We start from the raw sequence: 19,955 nt of genomic DNA on the forward strand, positions 1-19,955 counted from the left end.
TCTTCGATGCGATAAGGTTTGGACACGATACAGGTATGAACCAGAATCAATAAAATTTCAAATCCGGAACTCTGTTTGGACTAAGTAATTTCATTATTTTATGTGGAAATCAGAGTTTTGGCCGCGAAACTCTATACAATGATTTAAGAAGCCTACCCTTGCCGATATGAAGGAAAAATGAGTTTAAAGGCTTCAGCCTAAACATTAATGGGAAAATAAGGCTAATTCATTGATATTCAAACTCAGAAGAAAGCAATTGAACTGATACATGCATACAATTATAAATTAACAGAGGTCCACCAATGTAGATACACAGAGAGAGATTTTCTCAATTGATAATACTTCTGGGCACTCTCTAACTCTGAGCATCCTGTTATTTCATTTTATATATAGTAGATAAGCCCTCTCAATCCGTATCCACACAAAAGCATGCCTTTTACATAGAGTGCTTTAAAGCAATCATGCATAAAACTTATCATCGCTTATCCATGAGCGATTATTACAGAATGCTTTTATTCTTAATTCTATCTCTATCTTAAACTAGAAAGCATGGAAATTGCTGGCTAAAGGACCCCACTCCTTTTCCTGTAGATTTTTTTGGATTTTTTGTAATTAAGTTTGAAGATTTTTCCTCCAAGTCGCATGCTCCTGCATCAAGGGACCCTGTTAGAGCCTAAATCTGCCTTAGGCTGAAGGAAGGCAAAATTCAGGATAACCACAAACCACGTTTAGCCTCGTAGCTAGCCCTACGAGGACAGGAGAGGGCTCTCTCCGGATCAAACTCAGTAAAAATATGCGATAGGGACCGAGATGACTTAAAATGGGAACTGATTTTAGGCTAGTAAATAAATATGAAAGAGGTAATTTAATGAATGACTGAATTTTCAGGGCTGTATGGGACAAAAGACAGCATGAGCTGGGAAATTGAATCAAAGACGCAGATTATTTCATGAGGCAAGATAGGTAGGAGGTTTAGCAATCAAATTGAAGTAATATGGAGTGGAAAGACCGTTGAGAGGTTGAAAAGGGCATAACTAATGAATCCTTTTCAAACAGAAGAAGACACACAGAGGATGAATGCTTTTCCAAGGCAAAGCAATAAACTGGATTCTACCTTTCTTACTTAAAAACATTCAACTGGAAATGATTATGAATGAACTGTAAAACATAACAAGATACGCATGAAACAAAAAGAAGAACATATGCTAAACTCATACCACATGAATCTCATGAATCAGAGCTGCATCATTTTATTAATTTCCTGGCCAAACTGTACAGTGAAGCGCTGAGTTTTTTTCCACACCTCTCCCCGAACTCAGACCCCTTTACAAATGATTTTCAATACAATAAATAAACTCCACTATGAGAAAATGGATCGACAAAAAATAGGGGATGTTTCATCATTATTAACAAAAGATGAAAAGCCAACCATCTGTAAAAGGAGCAGCGTTACATTTTCTACTCGAATATGTTGATGACCAATGAAGAGGTGAAATCTGTAGGTGTAAATCCCTTTGAATCGCAACTGAAGACAAAAATAGGCCTCGTAGCTTATTTCTCTACTATGGTTGATGTCTTCATTTTAAACTTAGGCATTTCGGTCTTTGACTGTTCGCTTTCCTTTTGCCGTTTGAATAAAAACCAATTTTTTAATAAAAATAGCTTTGAAGGAAAATTTCGCCTTTAATGAAGGGAAACAGAGTTCTGCCAATTCCAGTTGTAATTTGTCCTTTAATACCGGGGAATTAATCCAACATTAGGAATAATATTCCGTATTCTTTCTACAAGATTCAGATAAGCTTCTCGTGTATAACCTCGTCACATTCTTTCAAGAGTAGCTGTACTCCCACTCTGTGCTGGAAAATGAATGCTTTTACAGATGTTCCATCGATCTTGCATATGCTGGAAAAGCCTTGACTAAGAGCCCAATTGATCCCTGTAGGAAATGCACCATTCCCATCAAGGATAGAGATATCATTATAACTGTTCACATTCTGACCAAGAAGCATTACTTCTTTCACACCTTGCTCCCAAAGCTCTCCCACCTCTCTCACAATGGACTCTACTGGCCGTGACCTCTCTCTCCCTCGTGTAAAAGGTACAATGCAGAATGAACACATATTGTTACAGCCACGCATTATGGAGACAAATGTTGTAACTGAATCGCTAGCAATTCTTACTGGACTGATATCAGCATATGTTTCTTCAAGGGATAGAAGTGTATTAACTCCCTTTTGACCATAATCTACAACTTCTAGCAAGCGAGGCAAGTCCCTGTAAGCATCAGGCCCACAAACTACATCAACCATTTTGTCTGAATCAATTATTTTTTCTTTCAAGCGTTCTGCCATGCACCCCAGCACAACCACCTTCAGAGGCACAACTGACTTTGCTCGTCCCTTTTTAACATTGCTTTTCCACTCTCTCTTTAAAAACCAGAAATAGTTGAGCCTCTGCCACACCTTTTGTTCAGCATTTTCTCGAATCACACATGTGTTGATGAAGATGACTTCGACATTCTCTGGTGTATCTACAACCTCTGTATATCCAACACTTTTCATGACTGCCACGACAACTTCCATGTCATTGATATTCATTTGACATCCATATATTTCATGGTACATCCGTGCTTTTAGTGAATTTTTAGCAGCCAAAGACCTGTCAAATCCGCGCAAGTTCTAGGCGATTTGGAGCAAAGGTTAGCAGTTTCGAGCTTTTTAACTGTATGCGCTGCGTAGCATACCCAATGCGCCGCGCCTCACCAGTGCGCCGCGCCGGTGTAAAATAACACTGCGTGTTTGCTCCCAATGCACCGTTCTGGCGATTTACAGTGATTTTTGTCCAATATCCTCACTTGTTCACAAAAATCGATTGGTGTTGCTTCCTCTTTGCTCTTGGCATGCAAATGAGCTTTACACATTTGGAGAGATGATTTTTACATAAGCTTTTCAAATTAAATGTTGCCAAATAATGTTTTGCAAATGACCTTATTTCAAACTTTATTTTTGGACCTTTTCACTTCTTTTCAGCCTTACAATGCACTAAATGACTGGAGCTTTGCTTGTTTTGCAAGTGATGGATGGCATGGTGTTTGGAAAAGGATGACCAGAGTTTGCATTTGAAGTACTTCATGGCGGAGGACTTTAAGAATACATACTTATTACAGACAATTAATTTGACGATTTCCTCTTCAAAACAGAGTTTTGAAGAGGAATCAACCTTGAGCATTATTGATGATGAAAATCTCAAAATGAAAACTTATTGAACCTCCCTCTGGCCTGCTGGCATAATTGGGCACTTTGAGGACTAAATCAACTAAATCCTAGACCTAAAAAGACCTAAAAATCTTATAACAACTCTTTGCTGACAAGAGGCCAAAACAGGACTATAAATGACCTTAAAATTGATTTGATGAACAGACCTGAGCCAACAGGATAAGGCATGAGGGGTAATGAGTGACAAGGCCCTTCCGTCAGATTATGGCATGCCCCTAGCGGAATGCAACTGAGTGAATCAAGCGAGACACCTAAAAATGAAATGCAAAAAGAGAAATGATCTCTGACGGAGGGATGTAAAGACCGAATCTAACATTGGCTCCAATGGGGATGGTAGCTCCTTGGAGGTGTCAAGAACTATAGATTTCTGGGAGAGCAGACAGTGCCTTCGTCCATTGGGATATGGAGTCATTATTTCGACAAACAACACAAAACTCTTGACTCATTTATTAACTGAAAATTGACTCAAACTGACTCAAATTTGAACTTAAAATGACTCAAATACTGACTTGACAAACTCAAACCAAAACCGAAATCCTTCTTCAGAATTATAGCCTTCACTTCGGGCCCCAAACTGAAGAAAAGATCATAGCACACTCTTACAATGAACTGAAATAAAACGGTATATACAGTGACCATGTAAACAACAGAAAACTTTTCAGAAATGGTACCGCTTGAGCAGCCGACCATTGACCGGACCTCCTGGACAATCTTCCCCATTCATTTCCTTCAGAAGAAAGGCATTCTGACCACGATATGCCGAAATTTTGAAAGGACCTTTCCAGATATTTTCAAACTTACTGTGCTTACCTTTTTCCTCATTTCTTGCATCCCATTTCAGCACCACTTCCTCTAATTGGAATTTGTCCGCCTTTGCTTATCTGTCATAGATTTTCTTAATCTTCTCCTGCAACTTGGATGTGTTTCGGAAGACTTCTTCTCTTGTCTGCTGCAAATGGATCATTTGATTTAGTCTTCTCTGCATATGATCTTCTTCACTACCGGCTTCTTGAAGAAGTTTGACTATCAGAGCTGCGAGAGAGGTAGGAAATACTGTATCAACTCCATAAACAAGCTCAAAGGGGGACATACCAATGGATTTCTTCTGACTGACCTGATCTGCCCAAAGTGCATTGACCAACTTCTTATGCCAACTCTTCTTGTTGATTTCCAGCAGCTTCTTAATGATGTTGACTAAAGATTTGTTAGAAGACTCCGCCAACCCATTGCCTTGCGGATGATAGGCAGTTGAGTGACCCAAAATGATTTTATACTTGTTACAAAACTCAATCATCTTCTTTGATTTGAAAGCTACTGCGTTATCAGTGATCAACTTATTCGGGCAACCAAAACGAGACAAAATGTTATTCTCCAGGAATGAAATAATTACCGCATTTGTAGCTTGTCTGGTGGGAATTGCTTCGATCCATTTCATGAAATAATCTGTTGCCGTGAGAATCCACGATGCTGACTGGAAGAAGCAGGATGAATTTCACCAATGAAATCTAACCCCCACTACTGAAAAGGGGCACTCACCTCAATGGGCTTAAGCGGAAAAGGCTATAATTTCTGCCTTCCTTCAAAAATCTGACATTTATGACAGCTCTTGACAACCTTATATACATCAGCAAATAATGTCGGCCAATAGTACCCCGCTCTCAGAATTTTATTTGCTGTTGTTTTCCAAAAAAGGTGACCACCACAATCTCCTTTGTGGAAATCCTCCATGACCTGCTTTGCTTCTTCTTCCACCAAACAATTCAACAAAATGCCACCGGGATCTTTCCAATAAAGTGTAGAATTTAGAATGCAAAACTTAGCAGCCTTTAATTTGAGAGTTCTACTTTTGTTTCTAGTCATGTCGGGTGGTGGTGAAAAATTCTGAAGCACATATATGATATCTGAATACCACAGAGAAAGAAAAAACATTTTAGATACCTGAATTGACGAACCTTCCTCATTCTCATCGGACATAGCAGCGATCCGATTTATGTCTAATGCATGCAACTTTGATTCAGCCATTAACTTTGCCAATCCTTGTCCTTTAACAAGCTTTGTGGGCTTTATTTCCACATCATACTTCAACAAAGCTGCAATCCACTTGCCTCGTCTTCCTTCCGGATCTGTCTGCACTAAAACATCCTTGACAGCAGTGTTAGGAACATAAGCCAAAATATGAGAATGCAGAATGTATACTCGAAAATATTTCAATGCTTTCACAAGTGCAAGGGCTTGCTTTTCAATGATTTGGTACTTTAAGGCTGCATCTCTTATAGTTCGGCTGAAGAAAGCAATTGGTCTTTCGTGCTCATCTCTTTTCTACATCAACACAACCGCCATAGTATGCTCTGAAGTGTTATGCTCCTATAGCAATAGGTGTCATATTTCATGATTGACTGGTAAAATCTCAAATATGCTCATCCTTTTCATGCTGAAAAGGTTCCATATTTTAAAAAAATCAAAAAATTTAAAAAATGAAAAGAGGGTATGCCCTAAAAGAAAGATCAAAGGGCAAAAAGAATCAATTGGTAAAAAAGAAAGAAAATGAAACCCGAATCAAGAAGACCAGGAAAGTGTGCTAGTCCAAAATGCCACTACTATTCTATTTTTGCAAAGGACTTCATGGTGTGCAATCAGTTCACTCTTGCCACAGTGGATGGATGGCAAAACAGCTCAATCTTGGCAGATAAGTAGTTAGGTAGAGAAGCAAGGGTGCTCAACAGTTAAATTTGAGCCCCTGGAAGAAATAAGGGCAGACTTAGATAGGATGGCAGTTAAAAGAAAAGAAGAGAGTAAGGGTTTGCTAGTTTAAATGCACCCAAGTAAAAAGGAAGAAAAAATGTTAGGTGTAATAGGCTGGGCAGGCAGTTTTGATGTTGCAGAAATAGGTTTATAAGCAATTTTGTCTTTCAAAAATGATGCATCTCATGGATATCATAAGTATCATGGCAACTATGTGGTCACAAAATAGATGAAGCATGTCTAACTTCCCCTCATTCTTCTCCCTGAAACATTTACTAACATCCCCACAAGGGCATTGAGATCTGCTCAGTGTTCCTAGTTCACTTCATTTCATGAAAAAGATTAAGTAAAACTCTGTTCTTACTTAAGATATTAAAGCCACATTTCTTGTGTAAAAATGCTTTTCTTCCATTATGCCAAGCTTTCCAAATGTATAGCTTGGATCCACAAACCATGGAATTTAATTAACATTTGGTTAAATAAATAACCAAACCCACCAACCCTGACAACCAAAGGTTATAACCTGCAAATGCTTAAATTCGTTATTTAAATTGTGCGGGTCCCACGCCGTAGCCTCCGCCATATCCCAATCCCCGCCAATCGTCGGATCATAACCCACAAATCAGACGGCCCACATTAATATCGCGAGCCCTCCGTTGCGGACCGTTAGCGCCTGGGGATGGTGGTTTTGCCGCCGTACCCTGGGACAGGTGGCAGCCTCCCGCACTGCTCGCTGCCCTCCATTGCAAAACCACCTCTGTCTAAAAGTGGTGCTGGGGCCAAACCGCTTACCGCTCCTCCCTGACTCCTTGCTGACATCATCCTTACGTCATCACCTCCACGTCGTCGCTGCCACGTCAGGCTGTTGTCACGTCAATGCCACGTCATCCCACTACGCGACAGACCATTGCATCATGCTGACATCATCCGACAAAAGCGCGCCAAATCAATTTTTTGTTAAAAAAGGTGTAAAACATCATTTTCACTCAGTTTCGTTTATTTTCTCTGTGCGACCTGTGCATGCCATCTATGTCCAAAAGCAGTGATTCGACCACCTAGTCCGCCACTAGGCCAAATCAAGCCCGCAGTTTGCTCTTCCAGCTCGTCCCGCGACCTGCAAATCGCGTAGTCCACTATTAAAACAGGTATTTACTTCAATTTCACTTCCAAGCCTTGTTTTTCTCAGCTCTCCTCTGCAAATTATCCAAAAACGCCCAAATTTAAGTTTGATTCATCAAACTACTTTCGACAAGTTCACCAGAACCACTGTTTTTGCCTATTTTTACCAAATCAACCCCGCACACTTCGTTTTCCTCTGCAAAATTCACCCACCGAGCTGAATACAAGTCGGATTCGGCCTGCAATTCCCGGAGAAGAGCCCCAAAGTTGTCATTTTACCTATTTTGTTGTAGAAAACCAAATTCCAAGTTGAAAAATCACAGAAAATTGAGCAATGGCAACCCCTGTGGCCCTCAGTGTTACTCCCCTTAATGCTCCTCATAAGGACTTGGAGTGGTTGTCCTTAGCTGATAGGGATTTTCAAATATAGGACTTAACTGGTGACAAAAACCACCTTCAAGCATTCTGTGAAATTAGAAACAGTCACCTAAATAAAACTGATCTCTATGGGATATGGGAATCCAATCTGCCCAGGTACTACCTTCCCTCTGTAAATATGTTCCCAGATGTAATCTGCCTGTGTTGTGCCAATTATGAACCTGACAAAAGAGTAGTTATGACTCCATCTGGAACTGTCCTCTTTCATATAACTCCTGAGTCCATAAATCAAATGCTACACTTCAAACCCACTCAGCCTTTGGCTCCTCTTTCAATGGGATATTTGTTGGAGCAGGGCTCCAAACTGTCCACTGCAAAAATAGGCCGGATCGCCAAGTTATTCATGAGACCAGATTGCCAGCCCAGAGATCCACCTCCCTTTCTACATGTCTGGTTCAATGAAACTAGAAGATTCATCATTGATATGATATCCTATATCCTGGGATTTAAGACAAGTGAGTTTGTTGATGAAACCATTTTATCTTTGTTGTCCATGTTTATTCCAGGACATCCTCCTACTGTCAAATATGACTTTGCTGCCTTTATTGCCAATAAGATTCATGACCAATTCTTGAATCTAGACAGAGAAGGAGTCTTTAAGTATACATCTTATATATATCATCTGTTCTTATACTACCAAACAGACAGTTTTCAGGTTGCCATCAAAAAACTGGATTCTAAAGGAGAAAGGAGGTCTGTGATCTTTTGGACCTCAGCCTTCCATGAAGTCCACAACTCTCCTTACACTTACTGTGAATTCATTGATTTATTTATACATGCGGTCTCCTCTCTACTGATGAGAACTCCTCTTCCTAGACTCTCTGATGATATGCAGAAAATTTTACAGCTCTCCAAAAGCTACAAAATAGGTGACTGGTACTTTTACTAGAATTACACTGAGATCAAGATATATGGCTGTGAGTTGTGCCCCTATAAACTGCCAAAATATTGGCCTATGAGACTATTTTCTCTAGAATATTTTAGGAAATTTATCAATTCATATTTGACTCACTTTTACGGTGCAAGGAAAAAGGCTTAGCTGAAATTGAGAAACCAGTTAGGCCCTTTTGTTGTTAACAAAAAGGAAGCATGGCAAGATGCTGACAAGATATTGGGAGAAGAACTCAAATTAAAGAGAAGCTTTTGGTGGGTACCCTATGACCCAAATGGCTTTATTACTGAGAGAAAAGTAAAAAACAGGCTATCAGCCTATAATCATTGTAAGATCCCTGAAATAGAGCAATTTGCTAATAAAGATGAGTGGGTAGAGGGCACATGATAGAAGAGCTTACTGAGGAAGAAAAAATGGAACAAGATGATCAAATAGTTAAAATTCAAACTCACATTTCAGCTGAAACATCAAATCAAATATTACATCCAACAAAATTTACCAACAAAGAATTGCAAGAGCTTAAAGAAATAGACTTTGATGAAACTGCTGAAACAGAGTCTGAAGTAATTGATCTGAAGGACAATTTTTTACCTATAGGCTTGACTCCTGTAGAAGATATTTTTGACTCTAATGATATTCCAAGAAAACCCAAAATGCAGCCATTAAATTCCGAAATTGAGGACTGTAACATAGGCACTCACCAAAATCCTAAGATGATAAAACTGTCTAAAGCTTTGCTTCCTGACCAAAAACTGAAATATGTTGAACTGTTTAAATAATTTCAGGATGTTTTTGCATGGAGTTATGAAGATCTTAAGTCCTCCGATACTTCTGTGATTCAGCATACCATACCCCTCAAAGAAAATCAAAAGCCTTCCAAGCAAAAACTTAGAAGAGTCAACCCTGTACTCCTTCCTCTAATTGAAAAAGAAGTCAAGAGAATGTATGAAGCTGGAATAACTGAGCCATTAGATTTTCTGAATGGGTCTCAAATTTAGTGCCCACTAGGAAGAAAACATGAGAAATTAGGCTGTGCGTTGATTTGAGAAATCTAAACAAAGTCTCTTTAAAATACCACTATCCCTTACCCAAGATGGACCACATTTTACAAAGGGTAGTGGGAGCTTTTAGAATCTCACTGCTAGATGGATTTTCAGGCTTCAACCAGATTTTAGTCCACCCTGATGACCAAGATAAAACAACTTTTACAACACCCTGGGGAACTTTCAAATATGTAAAGATGCCATTCGGACTCAAGAATGCAGGAGCAACTTTTCAGTGGGCCATGGACATAGATTTTGCTAAAGAAATTCATGACTTCTTAGTCATATACCTAGATGATCTCATTGCCTTTTCCAAATGAGATCAGGAACACCTAGATCATCTCACACAAGTGTTTTTAATCTGCAGAAAATATGGTATATCACTTTACCCAAAGAAATCATTATTTGGCCTAGAAGAAGGTAAATTGTTAGGTCACATAATCTCAAAAGATGGCATTAGAATAGATCCAGACAGAATACAAGCCATTCTGCAAGTTCCTCACCCTATAAATATCAAAGAACTGCAAACGTTCCTAGGGAAAATCAATTTTCTAAGAAGATTCATACCCAACTTGGCTGAACTGATAAGATTGCTGAATATCAATGGAAGATATCTCTGTACCGACTCACCGAGCTTAAAAGTTAATATATTTCACTAACTAAAGCGGCCAACACAACAACATTCACTTCTGCGTTTATTTCTTCCCTATTTCCAAGATCATTTGTTTATCTTTTGAGTAGGTAGAAGAAGTTATTACTAGATATTATCTCATTGGGATATTTTGTAAACAGTTTTGTACAAATACCTCCCCAAGCGAAGTATTAGGGGTTGGTGATACATTTCTGGAACTGCGTTGTAACTCTAAAAACTCTTCTGAATAAAAGGTTGCTGGAATGCGTTGTTGCTGAACTCTCTGGTTATGAAATTCATGGCAGAGGACTATGTTGCAGAATTATCGAATTATTTCAAGGATCAATAAGTCTTTTTTAACTCATGTTTTGCAGTTTCTGTGTTTTTATATATCAACTATGTTCATGATATGAATAACAGGGAAAAAGAATAACCCATTATTTACTTAACTCTACTCTGTGTTCAATCTCTGTTATTATTTATGTTTTCTTCAGAATTAGCATAAGCAAGAATTCTTAACTGCTCCTGTTTCCCCTGGTTCTTTCATCTTGAATATAGCTAAGGAATTCTTAACTGCTCCCTGGCAATATTCATCCACTTTCCCTCTGTCAGCATGATGAAGGATTCTTAGTTTCCCTTCACCCCCTGACCCCATCTCACCTTATTCCAGTTTAGAATTTGTTTCATGGTTGATTACCTTGCTATGTAGTACCACCCTCTGTCAAAGAAATCGTATCCAGCAGTTCATCCTCATATACTCCATTAGCGCAATGGACTGAACTTCTCAGATTCAAACCCCTATTCTATTGGAAATGATCATCCAAATCAAACAAACCCTTGTTCTTCATAACTAGCCTAATATACTTTAAAACAAAGCTAAATTTTAAAGAGAGAGCCCTCTCTGGATGCAGATTGGCTAGAATTTGTGTTCGAAAGATTGGTCTGTGGTTACCTCGGCCGTATTCCCTTTTCCACAACTTTTGGGGAACAACCTGAGTGATAACATCATTGGCGACTCCACTGGGGATCTGAATGATTGTTTGTTATTGTTGTCTACTTTCTAAAGCTACAGATGGAGCCTGAAGTTAGCCAGATAGCCTTTGAAACTGTTTTTGCTATGCAATTACAGGAGTAAATAAAAGATGCTTCAGTCTATCTCTAGTCTAGTTTTAGGCTTTGAACAGCTGTCTCAATGACTTGATCAGTTTCCTTTTTGTTTTCAAAGAGATCTTTAGGAAAATTCAAGACTTTCACAAATTCAAAATTTTGTAGAAAGATATTGTCAAAAGCTGTGTTCTTCAAATATATCAAGAAAAATAAAAAAAATATAGTTAGAAGCTGGCTCCAAAGAAAAAAACCCGTTACACTAGATCAAATCAAGATCCAAGTCCACCGCCTATCCTTGAGAATCCTAACTTGATCCCTAAGAACCTTAGAAGCCAAAAAGTCCACAAACATACTGTTGATTCATACCTTGAACAGCACTTGCAGAACCCCATTCCAACTGAGCTAACTTCTGCAAAATCACAAATCCATTCTGCCATTACTGCACCTTCTTCAAATACTCCGTCAGCACTTCAACCCATCTTTTCCGCTTCCCCATCTGCAACACATATTGCCACTGTTATCCCCATTCTTCCAGCTGTTACACTTATCCCTACAATCATGGCAAACCGATATGCTCCACTACAATTACCTGCAAATCCAGGGGCCATGCCCCAAGATGATCAAAGAAAAATCACCTATTTCGATGGTACTAGCACTTACACCGCTCAACAACATACAAAGAAAATGACAGATTATTTTGAAAATTATGAGGTTGATGATGACGATGTGAGAATGAAAGTCTTTGTACAAAGTTTAATTGGAGATGTGAGAACATGGTTTATAGTACTCCCTACAAACACTATCGCTAACCCAGAAGCCCTTTACCAGACATTCCTGAACAGATGGGAAAAGAAAAAAGACCCTCTCCACATCCTATCAGAATATGAAAACTTGAAAAGAGGCCCACAAGAAGTTGTCCAAGACTATTGTGCCCGGTTTAATAATGTATACATTGCTATCCCTCAGAATCTCAGACCTCCACCAGATTTGGCATTGATCAAATTCCCTAATGGATTTGATGCTGACATGGCTTACCAGCTTAGGGAAAGAGCCCCTTCAAGCCTAGAGGAGATGCAAAGTAAAGCTGTCAGTGTTGAGGCAAATTTGATTTCCAAACGATCTCGAGCTAGAGCTGAAAGAAGAATACCGTTCAAAGAAGAACCCTCTGCATTTGAACAAAAATTAGATGCAATCATTAAAGGAATGGACAGGCTTGGGGATAGGGTAGAGACAATCGAGAGGAAATCCTCTTGTGATGGTCAACCAAGTAATGCTGCAAGAAATCCAAATTTTAGAAAAAATCAGAATATCAATACTGGAAAGGTTGGCCCTGACCAAAATATTAGACTCCCATTCCAATAAAACTATGTCGAAGCTTCAACTTATAGTGAGCCAACAGAAGACTCTCAAATTAACTTAATGGGTCTCAGTAGTGAACATCAAATCTTTTTGACCCAGGATGATCAAGAAGCTCACACTTTAAACCAATTCCAAACCCAATTAGGTGAATCTTTCGATTTTAGGCAGGAATATGACATAGTTGTCTATGAGGTTCACAAACAATATAAGCTGAGAAGCAGAACAATAGATGTCCCTGAACCTAATAAGCAGAAAGATGCCAAGCAGCCTAAGAAAGCAAAGATTGATAACTCCCCCATGCAACTTCTTTCTAGAGCAGACATCAACCCAAAAGAACCAATAGTTGAGGACATATCAGACTGTCAACCATCAAATAGTCAGCCTTCTACTTCCTTTCCTCCTAAACAAAATGCAAAGGAACCTCCTGAAACTGATTTTAAAACAGATGCAGTTCATGGCAGCACTTCTGAAAAGGAAAATAACATAGAAAACACAGCAGAAAAAGAAAATCTTGCTGCTCGAAATGCAAAAGTTCAGATAGAAAAACCTTTTAACCTTGAAACCGAAATAGGCAAATTAAAGATAGCCATTCCATTGTCCGAATTGGCTAAACATGAAATCTATAGAGAACAAATCAACAAATCACTTCAAATTTCAGAAAACAGAGATGCAGTAAATGTTCTAGATGACCAGCCAGAACTAATTTTTGGCCCTGAAGTAAACGGAAAATCAGTAGATGGAGGGGTTCCTCCTTTCTATGTAAGTCTGAATATTCATGACAATGTACTTCATAATGCAATGTTTGATTCTGGAGCTTCCCATAATTTAATGCCCAAATCGGTTATGGAAAAATTGGACCTAGATATCACCAGACCATACAAAGACTTGTTCTCTTTTGATTCAAGCCAGGTCAGATGTCTAGGACTAATTAAAGATTTATGTGTTTCACTAGTTCAATACCCTGCCAAGACAATTTTAATGGATGTAGTGGTAGCTGATATCCCACCAAAATATGGAATGTCGTTGTCTAGATCTTTGGGAGAAAAATTACAAGGATCATTACAGTTGGACATGTCGTATGCTACCATTTCAGTATTTCGTCAACCAAAGAGATTATATTGGGAAAATTTGATGAAATATGTGGTGGGTAGCCAAGAGAAACCCCAAAATTTTCCCATTTATTCCATGCATTCTGATATGGACTCCTTTATCCTATTCAATGCTGAAAATTTCCCCCCAATTAATGATAAGGTTTTAGTATCACCACAAGAAAGGGTCATAAATGAAAACTCTAGTGTTCAAATTCAAGAAATTTCTGTGACCAATGACACTACAGACACACAAGAGAAACCACATGAAATTGAAAATCTAGATCTGCCTATTAAGCAAATTTTTAAAAATCCTGATGCTAGCTATAATCATGAAATACTTTGGTATCTAGAGTTTGATGGATTTGTCAACAAACTAGGAGCAGGAGCAGGCATTTGGATACATAACACGCAAAATGATCATGCTAAAGGACATGCATACAGGCTGAATTTTAGATGCACAAATAACATGGCTGAATATGAAGCCCTCCTGCTAGGACTCAAATTGATCAAAAGTCTAGGAGCAGTTATGATATCAATTTTGGGAGACTCTGATTTGGTTATTCAAGAAATGAAAGGAAACTTCCTCACAAACGATCTAAAACTAAGGTCTTATAGAGGGGCAACAATCAAAATACTTAAAACCTTTCTTGAAATTCAGCTGGCCAAAATCCCAAGGAATCACAACTTGCATGCTCATAGTTTGGCAACATTTGCCAGCACTTGTAAATTTCCGTTTGAGCCTAATCATCATTTTACAGCTGAGATTAAACACAGGCCAACTGTACCTAATAATGTAAAAAATTGGCAGGTGTTTGACAATGACACTCAGATCAATAATTTCCTCACTTTAAAAGAAGAATTCTCTAGCACAAACATAGACACAAACACCGTTTGTGAAGATGATCAAATAGTTAAAATTCAAACTCACATTTCAGCTGAACTAGCAAATCAAATATTACATCCAACAAAATTTACCAACAAAGAATTGCAAGAGCTTAAAGAAATAGACTTTGATGAAACTGCTGAAGCAGAGTCTGAAGTAATTGATCTTAAGGACAATTTTTTACCTATAGGGTTGACTCTTCTGGAAGATATTTTTGACTCTAATGATGTTCCAAGAAAACCCAAAATGCAGCCATTAAATGCCCAAATTGAGGACTGTAACATAGGCACTCACAAAAATCCTAAGATGATAAAACTGTCTAAAGCTTTTCCTCCTGATCAAAAACTGAAATATGTTGAACTTTTTAAAGAATTTCAGGATGTTTTTGCATGGAGTTATGAAGATCTTAAGTCCTATGATACTTCTGTGATTCAGCATACTATACCCCTCAAAGAAAATCAAAAGCCTTTCAAGCAAAAACTTAGAAGGGTCAACCCTGTACTCCTTCCTCTAATTGAAAAAGAAGTCAAGAGAATGTATGAAGCTGGAATAATTGAAGCCATTAGATTTTATGAATGGGTCTCAAATTTAGTGCCCACTAGGAAGAAAATAGGAGAAATTAGACTGTGCGTTGATTTGAGAAATCTAAACAAAGTCTCTTTAAAAGACCACTATCCCTTACCCAAGATGGACCACATTTTACAAAGGGTAGTGGGAGCTTCTAGAATCTCACTGCTAGATCGATTTTCAGGCTTCAACCAGATTTTAGTTCACCCCGATGACCAAGATAAAACAGTTTTTACAACACCCTGGGGAACTTTCAAATATGTAAAGATGCCATTTGGACTCAAGAATGCAGGAGCAACTTTTCAGCAGGCCATGGACATAGCTTTTGCTAAAGAAATTCATGACTTCTTAGTCATATACCTAGATGATCTCACTGCCTTTTCCAAATCAGATCAGGAACACCTAGATCGTCTCAGACAAGTGTTTTTAATCTACAGAAAATATGGTATATCACTTAACCCAAAGAAATCATTATTTGGCCTAGAAGAAGGTAAACTGTTAGGTCACATAATCTCAAAAGATGGCATTAGAATAGATCCAGACATAATACAAGCCATTCTGCAAGTTCCTCACCCTATAAATATCAAAGAACTGCAAGCTTTTCTAGGGAAAATCAATTTTCTAAGAAGATTCATACCCAAATTGGCTGAACTGATAAGATTGCTGAACAACATGTTGAAGAAAGATTCCAAGGTAAAATGGACAGTAAAAGCTAAACAAGCCTTTGAAGAAATCAAAATAGCTTTAACTAAAACACCAGTCCTTACAAGCCCGAAATTTGACAGAGACTTTATAATCTTTTAATTCGCCTAAGAACATACTATTGCTGCTATCCTACTACAGAAAGATGATCAGGGATGTGAAAAACCCATTGCTTTCTTCAGCGAAGCACTTAGAGATGCACCACTGAAATATCAAATCATGGAAAAACAGGCCTATGCTCTTGTAAAAGCTATTAAAGACTTCAGAGTTTATATCTTATACTCTCATGTAATAGCTTTTGTGCCAAATACTGTTGTCAAAGATATTCTAACCCAAGAAGGAGTTGAAGGCAAAAGAGGAAAATGGATAGCCAATATTTTGGAATATGACATTGAAATTAAACCAACAAAGCTAATAAAGGGACAAGGATTAGCTAAACTTATGACTGAAACCAATTTTCAAGCCCTTGATATCAATGAACTGGATAATGAACAGGAGATGGTGACTCCACAGATCAATCAAGCCTTTTTACAATCACCTTGGTATGCTGATATAATTTATGTATTGTTAAACCTACAGGCTCCTCCAGGGTTATCCAGAACTAAAAAGAGATTTCTGAAAATGAAAGCTTCAAAATTTTGTATTTTAGATGATGCTTTATTTTGGAAAAATCATGAAGGCATTTTACTGAATTGCTTAACAAAGGATGAAACTGACAAAGTGTTGAAAGAATTCCATGCAGGGGACTGTGGTGGACATTTATACTGGAAGTCAACTGCTGATAAGATTCTGAGGGCTGGATTTTATTGGCCCACCCTGTTTGCTGATGTCAAAAAGTTTGTTACTTCTTGCCATAAATGTCAAATCTTTGAAGGCAAAAGGAAGCTTCTACCTCTACCCCTCAAACCAATTTCCACTGAAAGACCATTTCAACAATGGGGTTTAGATTTCATTGGGGAAATTCACCCTCCCTCTTCTGGCCAGAATAAATGGATTTTGACTGCCACAGACTACTTCACCAAGTGGATAGAAGCCATCCCTTGCAGACAAGCCAATGATTCAGGAATCATGCAATTCCTAGAAACCAATATCCTGTCTAGATTTGGATGTCCGGAAAAGATTATAACTGACAATGCTGCTGCTTTTAAATCCAAAAGAATGATCATTTTTTGTCACAAATACCACATTATTTTAGGCCATTCCACAACCTATTACCCTCAAGGCAATGGTCTAGCTGAATCATCTAATAAAAGCTTGATCAATATCATAAAGAAAATATTGGAGGAAAACAAGAAAAACTGGAATAAAAAGCTCATCAATGCACTTTGGGCAGACAGATTGACTACAAAGAGATCCATTGGAACAAGCCCCTATGAATTGGTTTATGGCATGGAGGTTATATTCCCCTCATCTTTAGGAGTCCCAGTGATAAAGTTGCTGCAAGAAGTACAGGCAGAACCCAATGACATTCAGAGAAGAATCAATCAGACTATTCATTTACAACAGACTAGAGAAGAGGTGTATCAAAGATCTCGGGTTCTACAAGAAAAACTCAAGAAGATTTTTGATAAGAGAACTAAGGCAGAAGATTTCTTTATAGGAGACAAAGTTCTGAAATGGGATTCCAGAAGGGAATACAAAGGAAAACATTGGAAGTTTGACTTCCTATGGAAAGGACCTTTTATTATTCAGGCTTCATAAGGAAACAACACCTATTTTTTGAAAAGCCTGGATGCTACAGAAGCACAAGATGGACCAGTTAATGGTCGGATGCTGAAGCATTATTTTGATCCAGTTTGTTGAGATGATAGCACTTTAACTTGTACATAAGAGTGTTTACTTTCTGCAGTTTATTACAGAAATAAAATAGGAAGGGATATATAGCAAATTTTGAGAAAAAGTCAAGGAACTGTGCCACCTCTTTATGTTACTTGTTGCTTCAAACAAAGGCTGAAAAGGAAGACTTGGGAGCTGTAAATATGATAACAAGCACCCAAACAAACCATTCAAAACAGGGCTGCAATTGGTTGAATGAGCTAATGAGAAATGTATATATATTGCAGAGGTATAGTTTTGTTGACTTGCAGCAAAGAGGAACTTTCAGAATGCATCAAGAATTGATTATAAGGCCATCTGACCTGTTGTTCTTGACTTTTCACCAGGAAAATCCATCCCAAAGTGGAGCCAGTGTTATGCTCCTATACAATAGGTGTCATATTTCATGATTGACTGGTAAAATCCCAAATATGTTCATCCTTTCCATGCTGCAAAGGTTCCATATTTTGAAAAAATAAAAAAAAATTAAAAAAATGAAAAGAGGGTATGCCCTAAAAGAAAGATCAAAGGGAAAAAAGAATCAATTGGTAAAAAAGAAAGAAAATGAACCCCAAATCAAGAATACCAGGAAAGTGTGCTAGTCCAAAATGCCACTACTATTCTATTTTTGCAAAGAACTTCATGGTGTGCAATCAGTTCACTCTTGCCACAGTGGATGGATGGCCAAACATCTCAATATTGGCAGATAAGTAGTTAGGTAGAGAAGCAAGGGTGCTCAACAGTTAAATCTGAGCCCCTGGAAGAAATAAGGGCAGACTTAGATAGGATGGCAGTTACAAGAAAAGAATAGAGTAAGGGTTTGCTAGTTTAAATGCACCCAAGTAAAAAGGAAGAAAAAATGTTAGGTGTAATATGCTGGGCAGACAGTTTTGATGTTGCAGAAGCAGGTTTATAAGCAATTTTGTCTTTCAAAGATGATGCATCTCATGGATATCATAAGTCTCATGGAAACTATGTGGTCACAAAACAGATGAAGCATGTCTAACTTCCCCTCATTCTTCTCCCTGAAACATTTACTAACCTCCCCACAAGGACATTGAAATCTGCTCAGTGTTCCTAGTTCACTTCATTTCATGAAAAAAATTAAGGAAAACTCTGTTTTTACTTAAGATAATAAAGCCACATTTCTTGTGTAAAATTTTTTTTTTTTCCATTATGCCAAGCTTTCCAAATGTATAGCTTAGATCCCTTTCATTCTCTAAGCCTAAGTTTTTCACTTTCCAACTTAGTGCTTTTGTTTGAACATATCTCCCATATTAACCTTTAACTTTAGTATGTAAATCCTTATGTTTTCCCCATCCCCATATTATATAATTATACAAAAAACCCCAAAAACATTGTAAATATCCCGACCCCTGGCTAATTATAGCCATATATTATTGATTTTTGGGATTAATGACTCATCCGGGGCCATTAAAATCCCTCCCCATACACAAACCATGGAATTTATTTAACATTTGGTTAAATAAATAACCGAACCCACCAACCCCGATAACCAAAGGTTATACCCCGCAAATGTTTAAATTCATTATTTAAATTGCACGGGTCCCACGCCGTAGCCTCCGCCATATCCCAATCCCCGCCAGCCATCGGATCATAACCCACACATCGGACGGCCCACATTAATATCGCGAGCCCTCCATTGCCGACTGTTAGCGCTCGGGGGATGGTGGTTTTGCCGTCGTACCCTGGGACAGGTGGCAACCTCCCGCACTGCTCGCTGCCCTCCACTCCAAAACCACCTCTGTCCAAAAGCGGTGCAGGGGCCAAACCGCTTACCGCTCCTCCCTGCCTCCTTGCTGACATCATCCTTACGTCATCACCTCCACATCGCCGTTGCCACGTCAGGCTGCCATCACGTCAGTGCCATGTCATCCCACTATGCGAAAAACCATTGCATCATGCTGACGTCATCCGACAAAAGCGCGCCAAATCAATTTTTTGTTAAAAAAGGCATAAAACATCATTTTCACTCAGTTTCGTTTATTTTATCTGTGTGACTTGTGCATGTCGTCTACGTCCGAAAGCAGTGATTCAACCACCTAGTCCGCCACTAGGCCAAATCAAGCCTGCAGTTCGGTCTTCCAGCTCGTCTCGCGACCTGCAAATTGCGCAGTCCACTATTAAAACAGGTATTTACTTCAATTTCACTTCCAAGCCCTATTTTTCTCAGCTCTCCTCTGCAAATTATCTAAAAACGCCCAAATTTAAGTTCGATTCATCAAACTACTTTCGACAAGTTCACCAGAACCACTGTTTTTGCCTATTTT

At 38.5% G+C, this 19,955-nt stretch overlaps 1 pseudogene; it reads right to left on the reverse strand.

Moving 5' to 3' along the window:
* Nucleotides 1-1,731: 1,731 nt before the first annotated feature.
* On the reverse strand, nucleotides 1,732-19,494 carry LOC149178615 (CDK5RAP1-like protein pseudogene; annotated as a pseudogene).
* Nucleotides 19,495-19,955: the final 461 nt, after the last annotated feature.

Source organism: Pinus tabuliformis, chromosome 4_1, assembly GCF_031772625.1.
Source record: "Pinus tabuliformis cultivar Carrire ecotype Pingquan chromosome 4_1, CPIR1, whole genome shotgun sequence".
NCBI classification, from domain to species: domain Eukaryota; kingdom Viridiplantae; phylum Streptophyta; class Pinopsida; order Pinales; family Pinaceae; genus Pinus; species Pinus tabuliformis.